The sequence below is a fragment of the Pteropus alecto genome, unplaced genomic scaffold (assembly GCF_000325575.1).
Source record: "Pteropus alecto unplaced genomic scaffold, ASM32557v1 scaffold79, whole genome shotgun sequence".
In the NCBI taxonomy this organism is placed as follows: Eukaryota; Metazoa; Chordata; class Mammalia; order Chiroptera; family Pteropodidae; genus Pteropus; species Pteropus alecto.
In genome coordinates this window covers 21,215,824-21,232,096 of record NW_006494612.1, presented here as the reverse complement: position 1 = coordinate 21,232,096, position 16,273 = coordinate 21,215,824, and the positions used below count along the sequence as shown (strand labels likewise).

The 16,273-nt window shown below is 36.7% G+C and overlaps 1 long non-coding RNA gene and 1 pseudogene across 1 annotated transcript; both read right to left on the bottom strand.

Annotated features, from left to right (window-relative positions):
* Window positions 1–1,159: 1,159 nt before the first annotated feature.
* Window positions 1,160–1,278, bottom strand: LOC112474445 (annotated as a pseudogene).
* A 1,075-nt stretch (window positions 1,279–2,353) lies between these two features.
* Window positions 2,354–12,362, bottom strand: LOC112474293. The gene is made up of 3 exons (XR_003044322.1): window positions 12,285–12,362; window positions 10,831–10,892; window positions 2,354–2,420 (listed from the first exon to the last, which is right to left on the bottom strand). It is a non-coding gene; the product is annotated as an uncharacterized LOC112474293 (long non-coding RNA).
* Between the last annotated feature and the right edge of the window lie 3,911 nt (window positions 12,363–16,273).

Below are 16,273 nucleotides of genomic sequence, written 5' to 3'. Positions count from 1 at the left end.
ATATACACATATATATATGACATATCTTATATATACATATATATGCACCCACTAAATACTGACTATATTGTTTTACCAATTCATCTTGTAAGTCAATTATTCTCTTGATTGATAATAACAATCACCCATAACATTCAGACAGTTGTAGAAATCTACTTGGCTCTCAATGAATGTGACTCTACCACCTGCATCCATATGTAAGTAGATCACATAAAAGACAAACTATTTGCATAAATGATCCTGTAGAATTTAAGAATGGTGTAGCTTAGAGTTTATATTTATGCATAACTCATACTCTAATTCGGGGTGAAGGGAAGGAAATCTGATAAGGCTGGCTTATGAGTCTGTAATGTCCTGCTTTAATACTCAGCTACTTTCCACCCTTTGTGACTATCTGAGAAAATTTCCAAGAGTTATATAACGTAGGAAATAGTTTCACGCATGAGTTAGCCGAAAGGAATGCTCTATCTTCATGCCTTTGGGTGCCAGTTGACTCAAAAGCAACATGATCCAACCCAGCTAAATTCAGTTCAAGTCAACTCATACTTACTAATATGCAAAGCACTCTGCTAGGGATATGGAGAAAATAAAAACAAGCACAAGCTGGGCCTAAGGCATCTCTAGGGAATACAGTAACGCACTTCACCAAATTTTCTCGTGAGACAAAAATCCACTTGTGCTAAGAGTAATTAGTCTTCCTTCTCATTTTTCATTTGTTTTAACTTCTCTTCCAAATAGAGTTCTGAGGATGGAATGATATCATTACTATCATCCAATCCAAGATATGTGAGTTGTCTCTAGCCTCCAACTGTATAAAAATACATGCCTCCATAGTAAGTAAATATGTAACTCGTAACTACGTTGACCTTACATATAACTTCTATTTAGTCTTAAAAAGTTCTCATGGGAACTGAAAACTCACAATCAACTAAATAAGGACAAGGTAGTAGATTCTAACATTGCCAAATTTTTGAAAAATAATCAGTCCTCATTTCTAAAGATAACAATCATTACTTATATGGTTCAGAGTGTCAAAGATAAAGTGTTTTTTTGTTTTCTTTTTGTTTTTTTTTTAGGCAAGGTAACTCTTGGGTGACCTCACAGATTGCAAGGACCTTGTCAGCTTACAATCCCTTATTTTATTTTATTTTTTGTTTTATGCCTACAGGACCTGGTCTTCCTAGGTGGTCTCCCATCCAAGCACTAACCAGGCCCGACTCTGCTTAGCTTCTGAGATCAGATGGGATCGGGCTTGTTCAGGGTGGCATGGCCATAGACAAAGATAAAGTTTTTGAATGTTACTCAGATTGGGTCTTTAAACAGTTTTATTAACTGAAACTTTGAATAAACATCATGCCTTCATTAACTGTATTTCAATTAGGCTTTTTCAAATTTAGGAAAAAAAGCCCAATCTGAAAATAATGAGGTGATAGGCATTTACACTGGTTTCAAGGAAAATATTGTACATATCATACAACTTCCATAATTTCTTCCAAGTGTGCTTTACTAGAAAAAAATGGTTACTTTTTTATTATATAACTAAAAAAAAAAGTATGCTTTATTCATGAAATGGTTACTAAAAAAAAGTAAAATAGAAAAGTTCCTGAATTTAGCTTTCCTGCTTCATATTTACATAAAATTCTATCTTATTGTGATGATCGTAAATCTAAGAATCACATACACATTCGTATAGTCACTTATACAACAATAAGTAAAAATTTAAACTCTACAGAAAGCATATGCTTTATTATCCTACGCATACCATGTTACCTGACACATAGGTTTTTATAAAAAGTGATCTGGTATCTGGAAAACCCTATGGAATTTGGGAAATTAGAGAGGCCTAGTATGAATCTTGACTTCGCCAATTATTGGCTCCATGACATGGGCATGATACCTAGTCTCTCTACCCTCCCCCTACCCCCTTATTTGTAAAAATGGAGTAAATTTTATAAACTTGCAGGGTCATATGAAGATTTGAGTTACCCTACATAATCAGTCTAGCAAAGGTCCTCAATAAATGGTAGCCACTATTGTTATTAGTAATATATGTGAACATCATTTTTGTAGATTGTGGGGAGACCTGTACTGCGGCAACTCCCCTCTTCCTTCAGAGCACATGGATGGCCACAGGGGAGCAGTATATATGAAGAGGGAGACCACCCACATCCACTGGGCTCCCTCAAGATGTTTACTGGACTGAAAGAATGGTGTAGTGGAAAGACCGGTGGTGGCGGAGTCAAAGAGGGCTCCCTTTGCCCCCTGCAGCACAGACAAGACTACATCACTGAAATGCGCCTGCCTTTGTGCACTCTGAAGACGAGTGACTTTATTTCTTCAATAAACCAATACTTACTCTGAATGATCTCTAATGTCCCCGCTACCTTGCTCTCACAGTCAGTCTATACTGAAAAGGTTGTCTGTAAAGTTTCAATTAAAACATTAATTACACAGTAAAAGTTTGCCACAATAAAAAATGTATATACTCACACAACATGAACAGTTTATTAATGATAATATACATTTCACCTTATTTTTTTTAACTTTTTAAAAATTAAGTTTATTGGGATAACATTGGTTAATACAATTATATAATTTTCAGGTATACATTATAATTTCACATCTGTATATTCTATTGTGTGTTTACCACCCAAAGTCCAGTTTCCTTCAGCTACCATATATTTGATCCCCTTTACTCACTTCACCCTCCCCCTGCCCCTCTATATTTGACCCCCTTTACTCCACCTACCTCCCTCTTCACCTTATATTTTATATTGCATTTTTATGACTTTTCAATTTTTGTTTCTTGTTAATTCATCTTTTGTCTTCAAACTGTTATAATCCTGAGAGTTTTTTTTTTAGTTAGTTTTCTGAACACAATACTTAAAAGCCAAATTACCAATTCAAAGCCAGATATCTGACAACACCATCATTAAAGATTATACTTTTTCTACAAACACTTAATCAACAAACTCTCAACAAGCAACATTTATAAACAAAGTATTGGTCTTGGTACTAAGGACATAGAGGCGAATAACTCAATTCTGCTCTTGTGGAACTCCGTCTGGTAAGAAATACAGGCAAATCACCATATAGTTGGAGAAAGGCTGTGAAAGGATAAGCACCCAACCTAGTCTGGAATGCCAAAAAAGAAAGTGACATGTGAGTTGAGAGTTGAAGAATGAGTAAGGGTTGGTCAGCCTGTCCAACAGCATAAAGACATGAAACTCTTGCTAAAATCACCATTAGACTAATAGTCCTCACATTAGCACAGCATTCAGTGAATGAATGAAAGAATTTGTGAGACGAGTTGGCCAAGTAATAGTCACTTTAGCCATGTTTGTTCCTTGATAATATAAACACTTTAAATAATATAAACATTTTTAATACTTTATTGTCATTTGATGTCCACTGTGTACAAAACATCCTAGTAGGAGTCAAAGAGAATCATAAAAAGAAGAAAAAGGATAATCTCTGTCCTCAAGAAAGATGCATTAGTTCAATAAATATTTAGTGTGCTTTGTGTTTTTTCCACATGCCTGGCACCGTGCAAGTTGCAGAGAGAAAAAATAATATATACTATTTATTAAAGAGGAGAAACAGAACCATAACAATTTCAGCATTACTAAGTCTTAGTGTTGAGGCCTTCTTAACTTTACCCTATAAATTCACAAATATCTTCTTTTATTTTTACCCTATAAATTCACAAATGTCTTCTTAACATTCTCTAAGCCTTGAAAACTATTATAAAGCAAACTATGTATGTTCCAAAAGACTAAAGGACTAAAAATAAGTGTTGTATTCAACATTAGAGTAAAAGAAAGAAATTAGAATTCCAGTTCCTACACTGCAGTCCCTCTCCTAATCTTCCCATGTTGGCTCAGGTCAAAACAGCCTACCTATTCTCTTCCATATATGCCTCAGCATTCACAAAGTCAAGACTGCCGCACCATTCCTAATGCCTACGTTGCCCTTGTTGCTCCTCGCTCCCTCATCAGTTTATGTGCATGAAAAAGTCACACTGGGTTCTTTTCCATATTTGTTACTTCTCCTTTCTCTTTATTTATGGAACACTTCGTGCTATATCCCTCCATGACTACTTAATGACTTATCACTGACACGTAAGAAAGAGCTTGAGCCTCATAGCATGTAGCTCTATCATAATCTACGACTCAAAGTTCCACAAAAGTTCTAATTTCAAGATCATGAAATATTATACCACACCAATCCTGCAGAGTTTTCAATGTCATACAACTGTGAGAATAATTGGTTTAACTTTTAATCCATATATGATTTTCTTCTGCAAATAGATTATGACCTTCTTGTAAGCAAAAACTAGTAGTTTTTAATATCCCACAGTGTTTCATGCAATATTAGAAACATATCAAATGCTCAAAATATTTGTGAATTATTTATTTTATTGCAAAGAAGACAACAAAAAATGATAATAAATGATAAAAAATGATAATAAAATGACTTTTATTTTGGGGCATCTGAACATATTTATTGGCCTGGAAGAGTTTTACACTAAGACCTTCTTCTTATGTTTAAGATTAGGCAACTTTAACAATTGCATTAATTTTTAAATTATATCAGCCAATCCATCAATCAGCAGCTTTTCCTAAACATCCACTAATGTTACTATCCAGTTTTCTAGGTATTATTTACTTTAATAAATTACGGCTAGGGTAACATAAACATTGTATTCCCTAATATTCTGAAAAACATAAACTTACCAGGTATTAATACATGAGCCTCAAAATTTTAATTATACAATCAATAAATATAAAATACTTACCTATGAATTCATATAAATATGCTATAATATAAATCACCATAATTCCTAAGACCTTAGTAAATTTTAGCTAAATATAAAATATTTATAGAATATTTTAAAGTCAAGCTAGTTCCCAAAGTTTACATAACGAATTCACTCAATGGTGGATTTGTTTCTACCTGATGCTGTATGAGAGGTTATTCACAAATAAATACTCAGCAAAATAGCTTCTAAGACATACCTTAAATTACTTAGAAACTTGAAAAAGAACAAAAAAAGGCAGCAATTTGCCAGTAAGCTCCCGTATGATCTTTGATATCTTTAAACCAAAGGAATTTCTATACTTTCACCATTCCCAAATTTTAGAAACTTTAGAAAACCTTTGCCCCCAAATGCCATAAAAATATTATCATTTTCTGTATATGCCATTGTGTTAAAAAAAAAAGGGGGGGGGCTGGAAAGCACTACTATATCCTAATACTATGATAGAATTAAAAAATATTGTAAGGAATTACATTAGAAAATATAATGTGAAAATAAAACTATTTGCCTCTCACATTATTGAAGTCGGTATCAGCTAGCATGTTTTATAGTACAATATCCAGAAACCATTTTTAAAAAATGGGACATATTGGCTCATAGAACTGATAAGCTTGATTTAGCACCAAGAACCCAGGTTTTCTGTGGCTCAGCTCTGTATTCCACCTGGACTCTCACAGTGGTTTCCCAGCAACTACCAGTGCTCCCTTGGTAGTCCCAAAATGTCCACAGCATGCCCAAATCTCATATCAATCCTCACATGACCTCCCACCTCCCTTCACTGCTCATTCAGGTAGCCCATCCTGATCACTTGTGGTTCCAAAGCTATGTGTACATGTACATGTGTGTGTATATATACATAAAAATATACGTGTGTGTGTGTGTGTGTGTGTGTGTAGTCTAATATGTGGGTTCAGTTAAAATAATTTTGGAGGTCAAGACCAGTATTTATTTTTAATTAAATGTAATAGAGTTTAAAATACCAAAGGTATCACATATAATAACAATATTGTTTCTATAAAATTTTTGTTTCACTGTGTATGTGTATGTGTGAGTATATATATACTATATCAAATATAAAATGATTTCTTACTACATGCCTTGCAGCTCCTCTCAAGGGCTGAATGAGCAATATGAGCAAGTCATCAAAGGCATGAAATAGCATGATAAAATTGTAAGTTACTGAAACTAACTAGAGCAAGACAGGAAGTGAACGGGGCTGATCTGCTGAGAGCCAGAGGACAAGGTAGAAACCTCGAGGGAAGCAGTAAGGTTTGGAAGGGACACAAAGAAGATGGGAAGGTGGTGACTGAGGGCCCAACTAGACTGGAGACCCCAAATGTGTGGCAGGCCACGTAGGAATAACTGAAGCAGGGGGTTGGTTTGAAAAAAGGGAAGTTGAATGCCAGAGGTGCTAACAAGAAACTGCTAACATAAAACATGGTGCCATGGACAGAGAAAGAAGCAAAGCAATGTGTTCAGAAAGAAAGGAAGCGAGAGATCAAGGTCTCAAAACACAATGTAAAGGGTAATGATGTGAGGATAGATGGTTTAGGACCCTAGGGGATAGAGCAGTTCTAGATAATGACAAGGTTTGGGGCAAGTCCTGGTTGGCTTAAAAGAAGTAGACAACAAGAACTTAGAAGTAAGTTTGGATGGTTGTGCTAGTAGATATTTGGATAACCCATTATGGTGGCAAAAGTTGGGGTGCAATGGAAGAGCATGAGCCAAGTACAAAGCCCTCAATAGTCAGAAAATCAATAAGCATGCTAAAATGACACACATAAAGAAATCCTATAAAAATAAGAATCTTTAGGACAAGGTTTCTTCAGAACACTGAACCAAACTGGAGAGTTTGGAAGGGAAGAATCTGTGTGGGAAAGGTAGTCTCAACTGTGGTATATCAGGAAGTCCTGAAGAAAAACTTTTGGAGAGAGGCAGAGAGATAAAAGGAACACTGACCAACCATCTGAAAGATGATGATCTCCCAACAGGAAACAGTCAACCTTTAAGTTTCTCTGTCCTGCTTTTCCGGGACTTTTGTTGTGCCTCACTTCTTCCAAAGAGGCAGAGAAAAATAACAGCATTTGGGCTAGTAGTAGTATAAAATTAAGTCACAATTTTTGCAGCTACTCAATACAGTTATATTATTCAAAGAAATATTTCATCCTCCACTTGCACGGTCTTCTCTAGTTTAGAAATGTCTTATCTTGCTATTGAATTTCATAAGGTTAAATTTCCCCATATGTGCACATGGGTTCTGTATCATCCATGTTGTGAGGCTCTGTCACATTATTGTATTGAAGCCATTCCGGCCCTCATGTTATATATATCAGCACTTACTCACTTTCTCCTTCTTCCTCTCTCTCTTTCATTTCATGATTTTAATAGCAAAAACTAGAAACTTAATTTTTCTTCCCTTGCCTACAGCACAAATATTGCCCGTGGGTGTACACACACGTAGACACACACACTCACACACACATTTCCAAGCACTGTTTTTGCAACTATCACAAAATAACTAAATTTGAGATTGAATAGCAGTCTAATTTATTGTTTTATCATCAAAATTTCTACTTGCTCATGAGTATTAATATAATCTGTTTAGATGTTTTAGATAGGAATTCTTAATAATAATTGGCATCAAATTCCTTAACTGTATTATTTGCTCCCCCCTGTGGTAATCTGACGGCAAAAAAAGAAAAAAAGGATCCTTAAGAACAGAATCACAATTCGTAACTCATTCATGAGTGACATAACAATGGTACGTGTCTTGCTAGAAAAAGGCTATCGATAGAAACTGTCACAACATTCTTTTCTTTCCATGTAATCTGCATAATGTATGACCCGGAAACCTACTGGGCTAAGGGCTAATATTTGGCAATGGGCTAAGGCAGAAATTTAGTATCTAAAAATATTTAATGATGAACTAAAAGGAAAGTTTTACTTTAAGGAACATTTATTGAGTGCTTACTCTGTGACAAGCATCGTGTTCTGTGCTTTACAAGATTTGCGATATTTAATCCTCACGAACTGTCATAATAATCTTGTGTAGTGAATGCTATTAGTTAAGAGGAGACAAGTGAGGCTTAGAAAGATTAAATAGTTTGCTATTAGGCATTTAATGACTAAATAATGAAATAAAGAAGAAAAGACCTCTCCTGAAATAGAAAGAGAAATACAAAGTCCATCAAATACCATATTCAAACTAATTTTATATTATGTCTATTAACAGGACATTTGAAATCAAAGTAACAAAAAGTTGGCCTAGCTAAATCCAAAATGGTGGCTAATTTTATAAAATACTTTAAATTACAGAAGTAATCTATTTTAAAGTAATAAAATTTCATAGTAGAATGTCAAACTAGAATCACTGAAAATCTTGTTTAGTGCAATATGAATCCAGTTTATTTTTTCAGGCTTTATTCTTGAGATCTTAAAAATAAATGTAAACATCAAAAAGGTGTTTTTAAATGATCTATTGATATCATTTTTCTTTCCTTTGCTTTTCTAGGCCTAGCTAGATTGAATATTGAGCTGTCTAAAATAGTACAATAGTAGTATTTCTCTACTACTGACATTGCCAGGAAAAATAAGGAACCCCAAGCAAAGTGACCCTCAGCAGTGCTCCTCTAAAGGATGCCAAGTGATGTTCCTGTCGATGCATTTGGTCACCTGCCCTCGCACACAGAAAGTCTAAGAATTCTCCTAGTCTTTGGCACTCATTGTAGACAAAATGGCTTCTGGATTGCCATTTTTGCTCAAGATAAGGCCATTTCCTTTCTTGGAAAGCTGGATGTCATGCATGAGAAGTATAGGAGTTTGGAGTTCCTAAGCCCTCTCAAGATTAAGAGCAAGCTTCAGTGAGTAAGGAGAGAACATCAGAGAGGCATAAGTGGCACCACCATGCGTGGGCCCCCCTCTGTCAGCTCCTTCAGAAACTGGACAGGAAAAATCTGCTTGACTGGTGAGTGAGGAACCTGCCTGTAAAGCAGTCAAAGGCAACAGGGGATACGTTTGGCTTTACTGCAAAGTAAAATTGGTTCAAAGTCTATCTGAAGCTGGACAGGAAATTTGCTTACTTACCTACAGTGCTGAAAGCAAACAGTCAGAGTCTCGGGAATCAGCCATATATGGAAACAGCAGGGCAAAATACTTGAGTAAGAAGAATCAACAGAGAGCAGTCAGAAAGGATGCAAACACCACAAAAGATTCATTTGGACAAAATCTGCTTTCATCATCTGTATGTGAGAAATAGCTTAATGGTGAAATATTTCCAAACATTAGCAAGTCTATGGTTATATGAAACTTTATCCTCTAGTTGTTAACTTTCACACACACGCATGAGTCAATAAGAAAACTCCCTCATCATAAACCTGCCATTCCTAGACGACACTCTTAATCTCTGCCATGTGTGGTTAATGCCATAGATCTCATTCTATTAACAATATGAATTCAAATCAAATCATTCGATGGTGAAAGGAGAGCAGGGGCAAGCTGTAAGCCTGAAATACAATGCACTCAGTTTGAGGAAAGTGCATTTTCACAGAAGATGAAGTTCATAAAATAAGCACTATGTCAATAATGTGCCAGGACATGTCTATTAAGAGATACTTGTGAAAAAAAGATCTATGTTTATAGTAGATATTGCTTCAATGCTAATGGCCTGTCTGAGACTCTGTCATGATTTTTGTTCATAATAGCTTATCAGTGAATGATGCAAGTACTCAAGGAGACTTTTATGATGCCTGTGGTTGGTCCGAGTCTCAGCCTAAACAAGATCACAGTGAATTAGAGACTGAACATTTTCAGTGTGGGCTGAAGCTGATGTCACAGTAGTACACACCCTGATATTAAGCTTCCCAAAGCATATCCATCATCTTGATCCATTTTTTTCCTTTTTTAGCTACCCCAGCTCATTAACAGATAAGAAGCAACACATCTGTCCACAGAAATCACAAAAATCTTGTCAAAAAAAAAATAAAAATCTTTGTCTAAGGAGCCCAAGGTTCTCTCCTAACAGATCAGTAAACGTTATCTTTCTGCTTCATGCTTATCTCAGAACACAGCATAATACTGACTCTGCCAATTAGCCGCTAGTGTTTTATATGCCTTCCAGGGTATGCGCGTCAAGAAGTTTAAGATCTGAGATAATTATCTTAAGAATATACAGTGTTCAGACATCACTGTATATCGAATGCGAAGAAAAGACAGTAGAGTTTAGAATAGAGGCAAGGGTGTTCCCTTTAAAAAGAAGTGAATTCAAATTCACATGTCCCTGCTCCACCTCTTACCAAGCTCGTGTTATATATTAGCTTTCTTGGACCTCATTTTTCTCACTGGAAGAATAGGGAGAATAATGCCTCGCAGGGTTGTCATGAAGCTGAAGTGAGACTGTGTATGTGAAAGGGCTTTGAAATGTAAAGTTTCTACCTAAACAGAGGGTGATAGAGACATGTAGGGTATTCTTTTCAGGTACCCGGACAGAGCTCTAACAAGTTTTCTTATTAAATTGATCACACAAAATTGCATTGTGCGTTCTAATGTCAAATTAAACAATGCACTAGTTCACTTTTACTTCAAATCTGGTGGTATGCTTTTCTTCATAAATGGCATAAGCTCCAACCTAGAAGGTAAGACATCTTCTCAAAAAGCCTTAACCATGTGTCCAGCTTTTACTATATGATTCCCATAAGCATAGTTCTTTAAAAATTCACAGATAGAAAAATATTTCATAAACTCTTTGGACAATTTGAACTTAAGACTGTACTGGCTATCAGTTCCCATTTAACTTGAAAACTAACTTGTCACTGTAATGGTACCACAGTTCATATTATGTAATGAAATAAAATAAAAATGTTAAACCAAATATATGTAGAGTGTAAAATGTCTGTGGCACTACGTTAAAAGGACACCATCTTGATTTCTGAGACATAATCTAAAGAAAACATCATCAACATGAGCAACGATAAATTTTTAGGTGTTTCTTTAATATTTATATACAATATTCTTACCTAAGGATCAGTGGTACAGGCTTTTCATTGAAGAAAGGGCTATTTGGAAACCCCTTTACCTCCTGAAAAATGGAATACAAACTATAAAGTTGAATTGAAGGGAGCAGATGTTATCATGCGACTAAAGCTGGGTATAGAATTTTCTTTTTATATATCCTGAAAATTATGATTAAAAGAGAAATACATTGTCGTATTTCTTTCACACAGATGACATGTGAGGAACATAAGAGACATAAGACAAAAAAGTTTCCTTTGTTAAATATCTCTATCAATTCTAAGCATCTATTCTAAAAATCAAAGAAGTAGGATTTGATTTTCTCTGCATTCTCACAGAGTTTTAACACTAAAATCTCTGCAAAGATAAAAGGTGTTATAAAGTCAAACTCTGATGGGCTTTTAAAGTCAAAGCTGAATTGTACTTAGTCTTAAAGGCAAGGAAGAGCCACTAAAGAACAGAAGAAATGGGTAAATTTAAAATCCTAATACATCATGTAAAAGTATTTTCATAAAGATGATCTCCTTGGACTGAAAAATAACTATGAACAGGAAGAACATTTGGGGCTCAGAGGATGTCTTCCCTGTGTTCACATGGCAGGTGAATGGCAGGTACAGAACTCACATTTTCAGCCTTCTAGCCAGTCCTCTGGGCTCTATCTAATGTTTTTTAAAAATGTTCTAGGGAGCCCTGAAGTTGTGAGAAAGGGCTGCAGGCTGTTTGGCAGGAGGTGGGAGCACATTTCAAAGGATGAATGATGGGGCCTGGCTTAGTTTGTCGCTGCCTCCCCAGCCCCCAGCAGAATCTCTAGGGACACATTCATGTACATTTCACTCCAATCCTTTCAAAATATTTATCCTTTCACTTACTCTCATTCTTTGAAATAAATTATCTAGTTTCAATTCTCCCTTTCTCTTAAGCCTATCGACTTGGCTTCCTCAAATCACACATTTGAAGGAATGGTTATCTCCACTCTTTTTCATTCCCACTCATTATCATTTAGGTATCACCAAGAAGACTCTTCCCATTTAGGTTGATAAAACAAGGGTTGTAAAGACTCCTGGTCGCTAAATCGTAATAAATTTGAGTCGCTAATCTGTCAGGAAAAGTATTAGAGGCACGTCTAGCATCTATGTTCTCCAGCACCATCTCAGGTCAATGCGAGCAGACTAGAGACAACACAGGATTCTAATTAAACTAATAAAATAAGTAAGACAAGTAGTAAATTGCAGGAAATATTTTCTTCTCATTCCTCTAACCCTCAACTCCATCTACGAGCAAGTAAACGAACAGGCAAACATAAAACACAGACCACATGAAAACAGTATTAACTACTTTCTGACAAATACCTTTGCATCAGAAAATATCCTAAGAAAATCAGAGAACTAATTATAAGGCAGAAAAAGGATGAAGAAAATTAATGTAATTTAGATAATAAACATCCGTGCTTCATTCCCACCTCTGAATTCTCTGTGAGTGCACCTTCTCTTTAACCTTTCATCTTAAGCAAATATAAGGCAATGTAAGCCAAGCCAGGGTTCCTGAAGTCTTTAGGATAATATTTATCACTATTTCTCAAAAAGCTTTCTGGCACATCATTTTTTTGGTGAAATTCATTCACATGATTGAATTTGACACATGCTAGAAACATCGGAAGCCTACTCCCAAGACACCATAATGGCAAATGGCTTACTGTCCAGATGCCCTTATACGGCCAGACATCCTATAAATCTGACAGTTCAGTGTATGCATTGCGTATGGGTCTTGGCTCGGAGTCACATTCCTCCAGTATGTTTCCCTGGGAGCTTTGATTTCCGCTTTGAGGGCTGGCACAGACTCCTACTTGCTCTTATAAGAAAATGTCTACAACTCAAAGTTGAAAATGTGCAAGATTCCTTCTTTAAGTACACAAACACTCTTAAGTCTGGCCACTTTCCTGTAGTCCTGCCAGGTTTTCTCTATGTCTGATATCTGATCAAGTAACTTTTTTTAGGGGGGAAAAAACAACAAAAAACATAAGAGAAGGAATGTAGTACATCCAAAGTTGAATATCTCACAAGCCTTAACCAAAGGATCTGCACAAATGATGTCCATGTAGACACACACATACCTTATATAGCTCTGTAAACAGGGCTCAATGGCCAGCTTAGTGAATTCCTCATTTTACCAGGAAAAAAAAAATGCTCTCTAAAAAGCATTTGCCAGATAAACACTTGCTTACAAGACAAAATTAGTGCATCTTAACAGTTTTGCACACAAATTCAAAGACCTTTTTTCTCCCAATGCTGACCTGCTGTCAATCAAAAGGGCTGGGATAAGTCAGAGTTGGATGAAGTTATAAGAAGCCACTATTTCCACTTTACCACCCAGGTACACACAAACATTTGCTGAGTCATTTATAATAGTGCAAGAATTCAGATCTCTATGGCATGACTTAGGGACGAAGCGTCAGCCCTTCCCTCTGAATTTCCTGGCACTTGATGGCCCATATCACAATATAAACATACTTTTGAGTCTATGAATGTCTCTGGTGTGTCTCTCTCTCTCTCTCTCTCTCTCTCTCTCTCTTGCTATTACCCTACTAATAATAATCTTATTATAAACTCTTCAAGAGTTTTGATCATACACCTTATAATGCACAGGATATTTTTCTATTCTGAGATTCCGTGTTCCATGTATTTCAATATGTTGATTTTCTCTTAGCCAATATTAAAACTATCCATTTGGAGCTAACTATGGCCTTTTAAGACTTCGAGGGACCATGTGAATTTTATAGTAAAACCAAATTCTTTTTATAGTATGTCTTGGTATTTTTTAACAATACAGCAGAATGGTAATATATTTGTTATATTTGTGGAGAAACAGGAAATCAAGAAAGATTGAAAAGAATAAAGTGTCAATTCCTTGAGAATTTTAATCTAATTAGCCATCATTAAACCCTATGAAATAAAACATTCTCATTATTATCATGATTTTTATAAATAGAAACTTGGGAATAGGGCTCCTACATGTGACTTCCTTAAGATTTGTGAATGGCAGTTCCAAGAATACAACCCAAGTCACCAAATGTAACCCAGTCTAGCAATTTATCCCTTCCATGAATGAAAGTCTTCACTCTGTTGCACATGAAGTAGTGGATGGTGGCTCTCAGACTCTCCAGAAGATTAAAAAATTCCCAGTCATTCACCCTGCAAGCTAAGAGCGCTCACCACTGAGCCCACATCACCTTAGGTGAGGCTGGAGCTTCAGATCCCTACCCTTCCCCATTTACCACACCTTTCCAACCATTAGTGGTAGATGTAATTGAGGGTTTAGGTCTTGAAAGATTTTACTGTGGCTTCCCACATATTTTGGACTTTTAGAATCATCCACAAGGGAAGAAATAGTTGGGGGCTAAGTTGCCTTTAATACACATGTGGCTATTAACATAACTTGGAATGTTCCTTCTTTAAATAGGAACTGTTAGGCCTCTTCTCTTTGAGAAATGCTTGGAAAGAACATTAAACAACGATGATGAAACCCCTTCCTGAGCTTTGGAGGCCCCCTTTGCTGGCCATTCACACTGTTGACATGCAACTACACTGTACAACATGTGGACTGCTTAACAAGGTAATTGTGCACAGATGATGTGGTCTATGCTGAAGTTGGAGTGGTTATTTTTTTTTTCTTGACTATCTTTCAACAGAATAAATTGAAACTTTAAAAAAAAATGTGGCCAGTTTAAACAGGCTGTTTTCAATTTATAAATCTACAGTGTTGTTTCTAAAAGCTTGTCTTTGCATTAGAAACAGATACGTTTATCTTAAAACAATACAATGAAGCATCAACAACTGAAATGAATCTACTCATTGGTAACACCACCGCCAAACAATGCGGCATTACAACAGGAAAAACTGGCATGGCCCTGGAATCACTTTCTTTACATAAAATGGTACCTGGTGTTATTAACAAAAAAGCAACTAAACTAGATTCTAAATGAAAACGCAGTCCATTAACTGAGTCCTTAGTGAAGCTAAATAGCAATTTTAAGAAACTGAGATATGCTTAGACTTTGTTGGCCATCTTTAACATCAGCATATAAGCAGAGAGAATAACACTTGTTCCTTCCTTGACCTGATCTCACTCTATTAGGCTGCATGATCCTTGGGTAATAAGTCACAATCACTATTCATAGATGTGTGGAGAGTCACTAAAATATATTATTCACTGACACTTAGTTTATAACCACATATAATGGGGTACACTGTTCCTGTTATATAAACAGATTTTTTACTGCAAGACGAACCAAGTATAATCCACATTTGAAGATCATAGGTTTGAGTGTAAGAAAAATCACTCATTTCTCAAAGATTCACAACAGTGTTTTCAACACCCCAAGTAAACCCCAAGCTTTTTGCTGGCCCCCCTCCTAATTCCCCTCTCTTCCTACTCCTGTGTTCTCATCCCAAGATGGAGAGCCTCTATCTACTCAACACACAGTCATCCACTCTCACAGAACAATAAGACCATTTTTCTGGAAATATTGATGCCCACTCATCTCCTTTCCCTTCCTATACCACCAAAAATAAAACTATTAAATGTGTTAAGAGAAAACAAAGCAAGAGTGCTGAAAATCTCCCCCAGAAAACTGTATATACACTCAGACTTCTGGTTTTGTTCTTTCCCTTGTGGCAAGGGGCATCCAAACTGTTAACTCCATAGGCTAAAGATCAAATTCCTACATCTTCCGCATGGAATTCAGGGGTTTGCAGGTAGGCTTCTTGGGGTTTCGGATTAAAAGCAACTAACTCTTCTGCTCTCTGAAGAGTTTCAAAGGCAGACAGCCTCTAAAATTAAAATCCTTACAAAAATAATAAAAGGAAACCCTTTCGAATTTTTTAGGAATCCCTGCTGTTAGTCTCTTTAGCTACCTACATCCTAAGAAGGATGTATGCCAGTGGGTAGAACAGCCACAGCTATTAGAAACAGAAGTGAGTGGTATAAAAAAATAATAATTATTGCCGATGTGTTTTTAAGGATATAAATCAGGAGTGGTGAGAAGAGGCAAGGAGAAAAAAATCCTGTTTGGTGCTGGAAATACTGAGCCTTTCTGGAGTGTGCCAGCTTTTTCAGACGGGAGGAATGCTGAGTGTCAAGGGGTCAGGATCAATCCGGTGTGAGTTGATGAGGCAGGAAGGTGGGGAGGAATGCGAGGAATGTCCCTGTTTGTGTAGGACTCCATTCAGCTCATTGGCGAGCCGGGACCGCCCGGAGCGTATAAAAGCCTCGGGCCGCCCGCCCCAGCCTCACACAACAACTCTTCCCCGCTGAGAGGAGGCAGCCAGTGCAACTCCAACCACAGGCGACCGACCGCCTCCAGCCCGACGGCAGCCGCCCCGGCCGACAGCTCCAGAAACGACAATCCGGCGCTTGCAGGCCCCCACCTCCGGCCCGAGCCCGCGTCCCACT